The sequence below is a fragment of the Coregonus clupeaformis genome, unplaced genomic scaffold (genome assembly GCF_020615455.1).
Source record: "Coregonus clupeaformis isolate EN_2021a unplaced genomic scaffold, ASM2061545v1 scaf0582, whole genome shotgun sequence".
Classification (NCBI taxonomy): Eukaryota; Metazoa; Chordata; class Actinopteri; order Salmoniformes; family Salmonidae; genus Coregonus; species Coregonus clupeaformis.
This window is the reverse complement of record NW_025534037.1, coordinates 72,483-85,717: the sequence shown is the minus strand read 5'-3', so window position 1 is coordinate 85,717 and position 13,235 is coordinate 72,483.

The following is a 13,235-nucleotide window of genomic DNA, read 5'->3' as shown; positions in this document are numbered from 1 at the left end:
AAAAATATACTGCCACTATTTTCACCACCAAAGAATAGCAGTGTGGTTTTAATTTGATTTGACTCTTTGCAGGCTGTCAGGCTGTCTAGTCACAGAGGAAGGCTGTGCTTCTCTGGTCTCAGCTCTGAAGTCAAACCCCTCACACCTGAGAGAGCTGGACCTGAGTAACAATGACCTGAAGGATTCAGGAGTGAAGCTGCTCTCTGCTGGACTGGGAATCCCCACTGTAAACTGGAGACTCTGAGGTGAGTATTCCTGTAGTTGGTCAACAAGTGATAACTGTTCACCAGATCCACATGTGTTTACCAGGCACACATAGTCCACACCATATGTGTTTGGACAGTGAAGTTTACAGTTTTTCATTTGGTGCTATGCTCCAGCATTTTGGATTTGTGGTAGAATGTTTCATATTAGGTAACAGTATGTAATGTCACCTTTTATTTGAGGATATTCATATATATTTTACCGTTTAGAAATGAAAGCACTTAATGCATCTAGTTCTCCCATTTGAAAAAGTATTTCATTATTTGGACAAATTAATTTAGTCCAAAGTTTAGTGTTTGGTCCAATATACTCTGCCTGCAGTGATTACATCAAGCTTGTGATTCTACAAACTTGTTGAATACATTTGCAGTTTGTCTTGGTTGTGTTTTGGATGATGTTTTCCCCAATAGAAACTGAATGGTGAATAATGTCCTGTCATTTTGGAGTCACTTCACTTGTATTGTCAGTAAGAATAGAAGATGTTTCTGAACACATCTACATTCATGTGGATGCTACCATGATTATGAATAATCATGAATGTATCGTGAATGATGTTGAATGAGAAAGTTACAGAGGAACAAGGATCATACCCCCTCTGTTATTGGTAATGGTGAGAGGTTAGCATGTTTTGTTGTAGCCTCTGTAACTTTCACACTCATTATTATTCATGATTCATTCATGATTTTTATCAATCATGGCATCATCAGGATTCATTTAGTAATGTTTAGAAACATGTTATCTACTCACTTAGACAGAAAATTACTCCAGTCATCATCCACCATTCAGTTACTATTGGACAAAACATAACCCTAAACACAACCAAAACAAACTGCAAATGCAACCAACGAGTTTGGGACCAAATACTAAACTTTTGGCTACTTTAATACACTATAAGTGAAATGGTCAGAATACTTTTGACTTCTTCAAATGGGGGACTAGATACATAAAGTGCTTTCATTTAAAATGTTAGCTTCTCTGTCAAAATAGATATGGTGTGGACTGTATACTCAATACAATCTAAATCTGATACCTCAACGTCTGTATTTTGACTGATACTGCTTTTTAAACTGCTCTGGTCAGTCTACTCAAATATTTGTACTATACATGTTTCTATCTAGAAGCAATAATCTGATAATTTCTAATAATGATACATTCATTTATGAATAGATATGGCAGGTTTCAGGACACTGATGTATCTGAATATGTTGAAAAAATATACTGCCACTATTTTCACCACCAAAGAATAGCAGTGTGGTTTTAATTTGATTTGACTCTTTGCAGGCTGTCAGGCTGTCTAGTCACAGAGGAAGGCTGTGCTTCTCTGGTCTCAGCTCTGAAGTCAAACCCTCACACCTGAGAGAGCTGGACCTGAGTAACAATGACCTGAAGGATTCAGAAGTGAAGCTGCTCTCTGCTGGACTGGGAATCCCCACTGTAAACTGGAGACTCTGAGGTCAGTATTCCTGTAGTTGGTCAACAAGTGATAACTGTTCACCAGATCCACATGTGTTTACCAGGCACACATAGTCCACACCATATGTGTTTGGACAGTGAAGCTTACAGTTTTAAATTTGGTGCTATGCTCCAGCATTTTGGATTTGAGATAGAATGTTTCATATTAGGTGACAGTATATAATGTCACCTTTTATTTGAGGATATTCATATATATTTTACCGTTTAGAAATGAAAGCACTTAATGTATCTAGTTCTCCCATTTGAAAAAGTATTTTATTATTTGGACAAATTAATTTAGTCCAAAGTTTAGTGTTTGGCCCAATATACTCTGCCTGCAGTGATTACATCAAGCTTGTGATTCTACAAACTTTTTGAATGCATTTGTAGTTTGTCTTGGTTGTGTTTTTGGATGATGTTTTTCCCCAATAGAAACTGAATGGTGAATAATGTCCTGTCATTTTGGAGTAACTTCACTTGTATTGTCAGTAAGAATAGAAGATGTTTCTGAACACTTCTACATTCATGTGGATGCTACCATGATTCAGAATGATCCACCTGGCTACCACTACCCCGGCCACCAGCTCTGCACCCTCCACTGCAACTTACCCACTCCACTGCAACTTTCTTTCTAAAATTAGCCGCGAAATTGTCGCAACCCCTATTACTAGCCTGTTCAACCTCTCTTTCGTAACGTCTGAGATCCCCAGAGATTGGAAAGCTGCCGCGGTCAACCCCCTCTTCAAAGGGGGTGCCACTCTAGATCCAAACTGTTACAGACCTATATCCATCCTGCCCTGCCTTTCGAAAGTATTTGAAAGCCAAGTTAACAAACAGATCACCGACCATTTCCGAATCCCACCGTTCCTTCTCCGCTATGCAATCCGGTTTCCGAGCTGGTCATGGGTGCACCTCAGCCACGCTCAAGGTCCTAAACGATATAATAACCGCAATCGATAATAGACAGTTCTGTGCAGCCGTCTTCATCGACCTGGCCAAGGCTTTCGACTCTGTCAACCACCGCATTCTTATTGGCAGACTAAATAGCCTTGGTTTCTCTAATGACTGCCTCGACTGGTTCACCAACTACTTCTCAGATAGAGTTCAATGTGTCAAATCGGAGGGCCTGTTGTCTGGACCTCTTGCCGTCTCTCTGGGGGTGCCAGAGGGTTCAATTCTCGGGCCGACTTTATTATCTGTGTATATCAATGATGTAGTCATAAGTATAGTATTTGGTCCCATATTCCTTACCTGCAGTGATTACATCAAGCTTGTGATTCTACAAACTTGTTGAATGCATTTGCAGTTTGTCTTGGTTGTGTTTTAGATGATGTTTTTCCCAATAGAAACTGAATGGTGAATAATGTCCTGTCATTTTGGAGTCACTTCACTTGTATTGTCAGTAAGAATAGAATATGTTTCTGAACACTTCTACATTCATGTGGATGCTACCATGATTATGAATAATCATGAATTAATCTGTGAATGATGATGAATGAGAAAGTTACAGAGGCACAAGGATCATACCCCCTCTGTTATTGGTAATGGTGAGAGGTTAGCATGTTTTGTTGTAGCCTCTGTAACTTTCTCACTCATTATTATTCATGATTCATTCATGATTTTTCTTAATCATGGCAGTCACAGGCTTGATGTAGGTATTCCATTCAAAGAATATGGGACCAAATACTCAACTTTTGACTACTTTAATACACTATAAGTTAATTGGTCAGAATACACGACTTCTTGAAAAAAGGGGACTAGATACAGTGGGGAAAAAAAAGTATTTAGTCAGCCACCAATTGTGCAAGTTCTCCCACTTAAAAAGATGAGAGAGGCCTGTAATTTTCATCATAGGTACACGTCAACTATGACAGACAAAATGAGGAAAAAAATCCAGAAAATCACATTGTAGGATTTTTAATGAATTTATTTGCAAAATATGGTGGAAAATAAGTATTTGGTCAATAACAAAAGTTTCTCAATAATTTGTTATATACCCTTTGTTGGCAATGACACAGGTCAAATGTTTTCTGTAAGTCTTCACAAGGTTTTCACACACTGTTGCTGGTATTTTGGCCCATTCCTCCATGCAGATCTCCTCTAGAGCAGTGATGTTTTGGGGATGTCGCTGGGCAACACAGACTTTCAACTCCCTCCAAATATTTTCTATGGGGTTGAGATCTGGAGACTGGCTAGGCCATTCCAGGACCTTGAAATGCTTCTTACGAAGCCACTCCTTCGTTGCCCGGGCGGTGTGTTTGGGATCATTGTCATACTGAAAGACCCAGCCACGTTTCATCTTCAATGCCCTTGCTGATGGAAGGAGGTTTTCACTCAAAATCTCACGATACATGGCCCCATTCATTCTTTCCTTTACGGATCAGTCGTCCTAGTCCCTTTGCAGAAAAACAGCCCCAAAGAATGATGTTTCCACCCCCATGCTTCACAGTAGGTATGGTGTTCTTTGGATGCAACTCAGCATTCTTTGTCCTCCAAACACGACGAGTTGAGTTTTTACCAAAAAAGTTCTATTTTGGTTTCATCTGACCATATGACATTCTCCCAATCCTTTTCTGGATCATCCAAATGCACTCTAGCACGGGCCTGGACATGTACTGGCTTAAGCAGGGGGACACGTCTGGCACTGCAGGATTTAAGTCCCTGGCGGCGTAGTGTGTTACTGATGGTAGGCTTTGTTACTTTGGTCCCAGCTCTCTGCAGGTCATTCACTAGGTCCCCCGTGTGGTTCTGGGATTTTTGCTCACCGGTCTTGTGATCATTTTGACCCCACGGGGTGAGATCTTGCGTGGAGCCCCAGATCGAGGGGAGATTATCAGTGGTCTTGTATGCCTTCCATTTCCTAATAATTGCTCCCACAGTTGATTTCTTCAAACCAAGCTGCTTACCTATTGCAGATTCAGTCTTCCCCAGCCTGGTGCAGGTCTACAATTTTGTTTCTGGTGTCCTTTGACAGCTCTTTGGTCTTGGCCATAGTGGAGTTTGGAGTGTGACTGTTTGAGGTTGTGGACAGGTGTCTTTTATAATGATAACAAGTTCAAACAGGTGCCATTAATACAGGTAACGAGTGGAGGACAGAGGAGCCTCTTAAAGAAGAAGTTACCGGTCTGTGAGAGCCAGAAATCTTGCTTGTTTGTAGGTGACCAAATACTTATTTTCCACCATAATTTGCAAATAAATTCATAAAAATCCTACAATGTGATTTTCTGGAAAAAAAAATCCTCAATTTGTCTGACATAGTTGACGTGTACCTATGATGAAAATTACAGGCCTCTCTCATCTTTTTAAGTGGGAGAACTTGCACAATTGGTGGCTGACTAAATACTTTTTTTCCCCACTTTACATAAAGGGCTTTTATTTTTCTAAATGGTGAAACAGATATGTATGAATATACCCTCAAATAAAATGTGACATTATATACTGTCACCTCATAGAAGCATTTGATCTCAAATCCAAAATGAGCATAGAGCCACATGTTAAATGTTAGCTTCACTGTCAAACTAGATATGGTGTGGACTGTATACTCAATACAATCTAAATCTGATACCTCACTGTCTGTCTTTTGACTGATACTGCTTTTTTAAACTGCTCTGGTCAGTCTACTCAAATATTTGTACTATACATGTTTCTCTCTACAAGCAATACTTTGATAATTTGTGATTTCTAATAATGATACATTCATTTATGAATAGATATGGCAGGTTTCAGGACACTGATGTATCTTAATATGTAGAAAAAATATACTGCCACTATTTTGACCACCAAAGAATAGCAGTGTGGTTTTAATATGATTTGACTCTTTACAGGCTGTCAGGCTGTCTAGTCACAGAGGAAAGCTGTGCTTCTCTGGTCTCAGCTCTGAAGTCAAACCCCTCACACCTGAGAGAGCTGGATCTGAGTAACATGACCTGAAGGATTCAGGAGTGAAGCTGCTCTCTACTGGACTGGGGAATCCCCACTGTAAACTGGAGACTCTGAGGTCAGTATTCCTGTAGTTGGTCAACAAGTGATAACTGTTCACCAGATCCACATGTGTTTACCAGGCACACATAATCCACACCATATGTGTTTGGACAGTAAGCTTACAGTTTAAAATGTGGTGCTATGCTCCCAGCATTTTGGATTTCAGATATAATGTTTCAAATTAGGCAACAGTACAGAATGTCTCCTTCTATTTAAAGGTATTCATATATATATATATATTTTTTACCGTTTAGAAATGAAAGCACGTAATGTGTCTTGTTCTTCCATTTGAAAAAGTTGTAATAATTTGGACATATTCACTTATATTGTATTAAAGTAGTCATAAGTTTAATATTTGGTCCCATATTCCTTACCTGCAGTGATTATATCAAGCCTGTGATTCTACAAACTTGTTGAATGCATTTGCAGTTTGTCTTGGTTGTGTTTTGGATTATGTTTTCCCCAATAGAAACTGAATGGTGAATAATGTCCTGTCATTTTGGAGTCACTTCACTTGTATTGTCAGTAAGAACAGAAGATGTTTCTGAACACTTCTACATTCATGTGGACGCTACCATGATTATGAATAATCATGAATGAATCGTGAATGATGATTAATGAGAAAGTTACAGAGGCACAAGGATCATACCCCCTCTGTTACTGGTAATGGTGAGAGGTTAGCATGTTTTGTTGTAGCCTCTGTAACTTTCTCATTCATAATTATTCATGAGTCATTCATGATTTTTCTTAATCATTGCATCATCAGGATTAATTCAGTAGTGTTTAGAAACATGTTATCTACTCACTTAGACAGAAAATTACTCCAGTCATCAGCCACCATTCAGTTACTATTGGGCAAAACATAACCCAAAACACAACCAAAACAAACTGCAAATGCAACCAACGAGTTTGGGACAAAATACTAAACTTTTGACTACTTTAATACACTGTAAGTGAAATGGTCAGAATACTTTTGACTTCTTCAAATGGGGGGACTAGATACATAAAGTGCTTTTATTTTTCTGAACAGTGAAACAGATATGTATTAAAATACCCTCAAATAAAAGGTGACATTATATACTGTCACCTCATATGAAACATTTAATGTCAAATCCACATTGCTGGAGTATAGAGCCACATTTAAAATGTTAGCTTCACTGTCAAAATAGATATGGTGTGGACTGTATACTCAATACAATCTAAATCTGATACCTCACTGTCTGTCTTTTGACTGATACTGCTTTTTAAACTGCTCTGGTCAGTCTACTCAAATATTTGTACTATACATGTTTCTCTCTACAAGCAATATTATGATAATTTCTAATAATGATACATTAATTTATGAATAGATATGGCAGGTTTCAGGACACTGATGTATCTGAATATGTTGAAAAATATACTGCCACTATTTTCACCACCAAAGAATAGCAGTGTGGTTTTAATATGATTTGACTCTTTGCAGGCTGTCAGGCTGTCTAGTCACAGAGGAAGGTTGTGCTTCTCTGGTCTCAGCTCTGAAGTCAAACCCCTCACACCTGAGAGAGCTGGACCTGAGCTACAATCACCCAGGAGACTCAGGAGTCAGACTGCTCTCTGCTGGACTGGAGGATCCACACTGCAGACTGGAGAAACTCAGGTATGTAGAGGGTTTATGTCAATGTTCATATCAGACATGTTGGAGTTATAAGGCTAGTTAAGACAAACATTCTGACCACCACTTGGACTAAGTTATATAAAGACTGTGTGTGTGTGTGTGTGTGTGTGTGTGTGTGTGTGTGTGTGTGTGTGTGTGTGTGTGTGTGTGTGTGTGTGTGTCCTGTGTGTGTGTGTGTGTGGGTCCAGTGTGTGTGTGTGTGTGGGTCCAGTGTGTGTGTGTGTGTGTGTGTGTGTCCAGTGTGTGTGTGTCCAGTGTGTGTTTGTGTGTATGTGTGTGTCAGTGTGTGTGTGTGTGTGTGTATCTGTCAGTGTGTGTGTGTCTTTGTCCAGTGTGTGTGTGTGTGTGTGTCCAGTGTGTGTGTGTGCACGTGTATCAGTACACACACTGGACACACACACACACACTGGAAACACATGCACACTGGACACACACACACACAAAGGACGCACACGCACACACACACACTGAACACACACACCCTCACACTGGACACACACACACACACTAGACACACACACACACTGGACAAACACACAAACACTAGACAAACAAACACACACTGGACACACACACACACTGGACACACACACACACATTAGACATACACACACACACTGGACACACACAAACAATGGACACACACACACACTGGACAAACACACACACACACACACACACATACACACACACACTGGACACACACCGGACACAAACACAAACACAAACACACACACTGGACACACACACAAACACACACACACACTGGACACACACACACTGGACACACACTGGACACACACAAACACACAGACTTACTCACACTGGACACACACACACACACACACACACTGTAAACACACACGCTGGACACATACACACAAAGGACACACACACACACACAACACACACTAGACACACACAAACACACACACAAGGATTAATTTAGTAGTGTTTAGAAACATGTTATCTACTGTTAATAATGATACATTAATTCATGTATATACAGTACCAGTCAAAAGTTTGGACACACCTACTCATTCAAGGGTTTGTCTTTATTTAAAAAAAAATTACATTGTAGAATAATAGTGAAGACATTAAAACTATGAAATAACACATATGGAATAATGTAGTAACCAAAAAAAGTGTTAAACAAATGAAAATATATTTTATATTTGAAATTCTTCAAATAGCCACCCTTTGCCTTGATGACAGCTTTGCACACGCTTGATATTCTCTCAACCAGCTTCACCTGGAATGCTTTTCCAACAGTCTTGAAGGAGTTCCATCATATGCTGAGCACTTGTTGGCTGCTTTTCCTTAACTCTGCGGTCCAACTCATCCCAAACCATCTCAATTGGGTCGAGGTCGGGTGATTATGGAGGCCAGGTCATCTGATGCAGCACTCAATCCCTCTCCTTACACAGTCTGGAAGTGTGTTGGGTCATTGTCCTGTTGAAAAACAAATGATAGTCCCACTAAGCCCAAACCAGATGGGATGGCGTATCGCTGCAGAATGCTGTGGTAGCCATGCTGGTTAAGTGTGCCTTTAATTCTTAATAAATCACAAACAGTGTCACCAGCAAAGCACCCCCACACCATAACACCTCCTCCTCATGCTTTACGGTGGGAACTACACATGCCGAGATCATCCGTTCACCCACACCGCTTCTCACAAAGACACGTGGTTGGAACCAAAAATCTCAAATTTGGACTCCAGGCCAAAGGACAAATGTCCACCTGTGTAATGTCCATTGCTCGTGATTCTTGGCCCAAGCAAATCTCTTCTTATTATTGGCGTCCTTTAGTAGTGGTTTCTTTGCAGCAATTCGACCATGAAAGCCTGATTCACACAGTCACCTCTGAACAGTTGATGTTGAGCTGTGTCTGTGACTTGAACTCTGTGAAGCATTTATTTAGGCTGCAATTTCTGAGGCTGGTAACTCTAATGAACTTATCCTCTGCAGCAGAGGTAACTCTGGAGTCTTCCATTCCTGTGGCGGTCCTCATGAGAGCCAGTTTCATCATAGTGCTTGATATTTTTTGCGACTGCACTTGAAGAAACTTTAAAAGTTCTTGAAATGTTCCTTATTGAATGACCATCATGTCTTAAAGTAATGATGGACTGTGGTTTCTCTTTGCTTATTTGAGCTGTTCTTGCCATAATATGGACTTGGTCTTTTTACCAAATAGGGCTATCTTCTGTATACCCCCTACCTTGTCACAACACAACTGATTGGCTCAAATGCATTAAGAAGGAAATAAATTCCACAAATTAACTTTTAAGAAGGCACACCTGTTAATTGAAATGCATTCCAGGTGACTACCTCATGAAGCTGGTTGAGAGAATGGTAAGAGTGTGCAAAGCTGTCATCAAGGCAAAGGGTGGCTATTTGAAGAATCTAAAAATTAAATATAGAAAATGTGTTTAACACTTTTTTGGTTACTACATGATTCCATATGTGTTATTTCATAGTTGTGATGTCTTCACTATTATTCTACAATGTAAAAAATAGTTTAAAAAAAACTAAACAAAAACTTGAATGAGTAGGTGTGTTCAAACATTTGACGGGTACTGTATATATACATATATGAATAGATATGGCAGGTTTCAGGACACTGATATATCTGAATATGTTGAAAAAAATATACTGCCACTATTTTCACCACCAAAGAATAGCAGTGTGGTTTAAAATGATTTACTCTTTGCAGGCTGTCAGGCTGTCTAGTCACAGAGGAAGGCTGTGCTTCTCTGGTCTCAGCTCTGAGGTCAAACCCCTCACACCTGAGAGAGCTGGATGTGACTAACAATGACCTGAAGGATTTAGGAGTGAAGCTGCTCTCTGCTGGACTGGGAATCCCCACTGTAAACTGGGAGACTCTGAGGTCAGTATTCCTGTAGTTGGTCAACAAGTGATAACTGTTCACCAGATCCAAATGTGTTTACCAGGCACACATAGTCCACACCATATGTGTTTGGACAGTGAAGCTTACCGTTTTAAATTTGGTGCTATGCTCCATCATTTTGGATTTCAGATAGAATGTTTCATATTAGGCAACAGTATAGAATGTCTCCTTTTATTTAAAGGTATTCATATATATATATATATATATATATATATATATATATATATATATATATATATATATATATATATATATATATATATATATATATATATATTTTTTTTACCGTTTAGAAATGAAAGCACTTTATGTATCTTGTTCTCCCATTTGAAAAAGTCGTAATAATTTGGACAAATTCACTTATATTGTATTAAAGTAGTCATAAGTTTAGTATTTGGTCCCATATTCCTTACCTGCAGTGATTACATCAAGCTTGTGATTCTACAAACTTGTTGAATGCATTTGCAGTTTGTCTTGGTTGTGTTTTGGATGATGTTTTCCCCAATAGAAACTGAATGGTGAATAATGTCCTGTCATTTTGGAGTCACTTCACTTGTATTGTCAGTAAGAATAGAAGATGTTTCTGAACACTTCTACATTCATGTGGATGCTACCATGATTATGAATAATCATGAATGAATCGTGAATGATGATGAATGAGAAAGTTACAGAGGAACAAGGATCATACCCCCCTCTGTTATTGGTAATGGTGAGAGGTTAGCATGTTTTGTTGTAGCCTCTGTAACTTTCTCATTCATTATTATTCATGATTCCTTCATGAGTTTTCTTAATCATGTCATCAATTCAGTAGTGTTTAGAAACTTGTTATCTACTCACTTAGACAGAAAATTAATCCAGTCATCATCCACCATTCAGTTACGATTGGGCAAAACATAACCCAAAACACAACCAAAACAAACTTTAAATGCAACCAACGAGTTTGGGACCAAATACTAAACTTTTGACTACTTTAATACACTTTAAGTGAAATGGTCAGAATACTTTTGACTTCTTCAAATGGGGGACTAGATACATAAAGTGCTTTTATTTTTCTGAACAGTGAAACAGATATGTATTAAAATACCCTCAAATAAAAGGTGACATTATATACTGTCACCTCATATGAAACGCTTGATCTCAAATCCACAATGTTGGAGTACAGAGCCACATTTAAAATGTTAGCTTCACTGTCAAAATAGATATGGTGTGGACTGTATACTCAATACAATCTAAATCTGATAACTCACTATCTGTCTTTTGACTGATACTGCTTTTTAAACTGGTCTGGTCAGTCTACTCAAATATTTGTACTATAAATGTTTCTATCGACAAGCAAAACTTTGATAATTTGTCATTTCTAATAATGATACATTCATTTATGAACAGATATGGCAGGTTTCAGGACACTGATATATCTGAATATGTTGAAAATATATACTGCCACTATTTTCACCACCAAAGAATAGCAGTGTGGTTTTAATATGATATGACTCTTTGCAGGCTGTCAGGCTGTCTAGTCACAGAGGAAGGCTGTGCTTCTCTGATCTCAGCTCTGAAGTCAAACCCCTCACACCTGAGAGAGCTGGACCTGAGCTACAATCACCCAGGAGACTCAGGAGTCAGACTGCTCTCTGCTGGACTGGAGGATCCACACTGCAGACTGGAGAAACTCAAGTATGTAGAGGGTTTATGTCAATGTTCATATCAGACATGTTGGAGTTATCAGGCTAGTTAAGACAAACATTCTGACCACCACTTGGACTAAGTTATATAAAGACTGTGTGTGTGTGTGTCCAGTGTGTGTGTGTGTGTGTGTGTGTGTTTTTGTGTGTGTGTGTACGCGTACACACACTGGACACACACACACACGCTGACACAAACTGGACCCACACACACAAACACACACAAACACACACACACACACACACACACTGGACACACTCACACGTTAGACACACACACACACACACTAGACACACACAACACACACAAAGACACGTACACTAGACACACACAAACATTAACTGGACACACACACACACACACACTGGACACACACACACACTCACACACTGCACACACACACACACACACACACACACACACACGTTCACTGGACACACACACTACACACACACACACACACACACACACCAGACACACACACACACACACACACACACACACACACACACACACAGACACGTACACTGGACACACACACACACACACTGGACACACACACACACACACACACTGGACACACACACCCACACAAACACACACACTGGACACACACACACACAAACACACACACTGGACACACACACACACACACACAAACACAAACACACTGGACACACACGCTGGACACACACACACACTGGACACACACACAGACACACACTGGACCCACACACACACTGGACAAACACACACACACACACTGGACACACACACACACACACTCAAACACTGACACACACACACACACACACAAGCACAAACTGGCCACACACAATAGACACACACACACACACACACTAGATATACACACACGCAGACACACTGGACACACACACACACTCACTGGACACACACACATTGGACACACACACACACTGGACACACACACACTGGACACACACACACACACTCGACACACACACACAAAGTTACACACACTGCACACACACTGGACAAGCATTCTTACGACTGCTTGGACAAAGTTATATATGTGTGTGTGTGTGTGTGTGTCAGTGTGTGTGTGTGTGTCCAAGTGTGTGTGTGTGTGTCAGTGTGTGTGTGTGTCCAGCGTGTGTGTGTGTGTGTCCCAGTGTGTGTGTGTGTTTGTCCAGTGTGTGTGTGTGTCCAGCGGTGTCTGTTTGTCCAGTATGTGTGTGCGTCTAGTGTGTGTATGTATGGATCCAGTGTTTGTGTTTAGTGTGTGTGTGTTTGTGTCCTGTGTGTGTGTGTT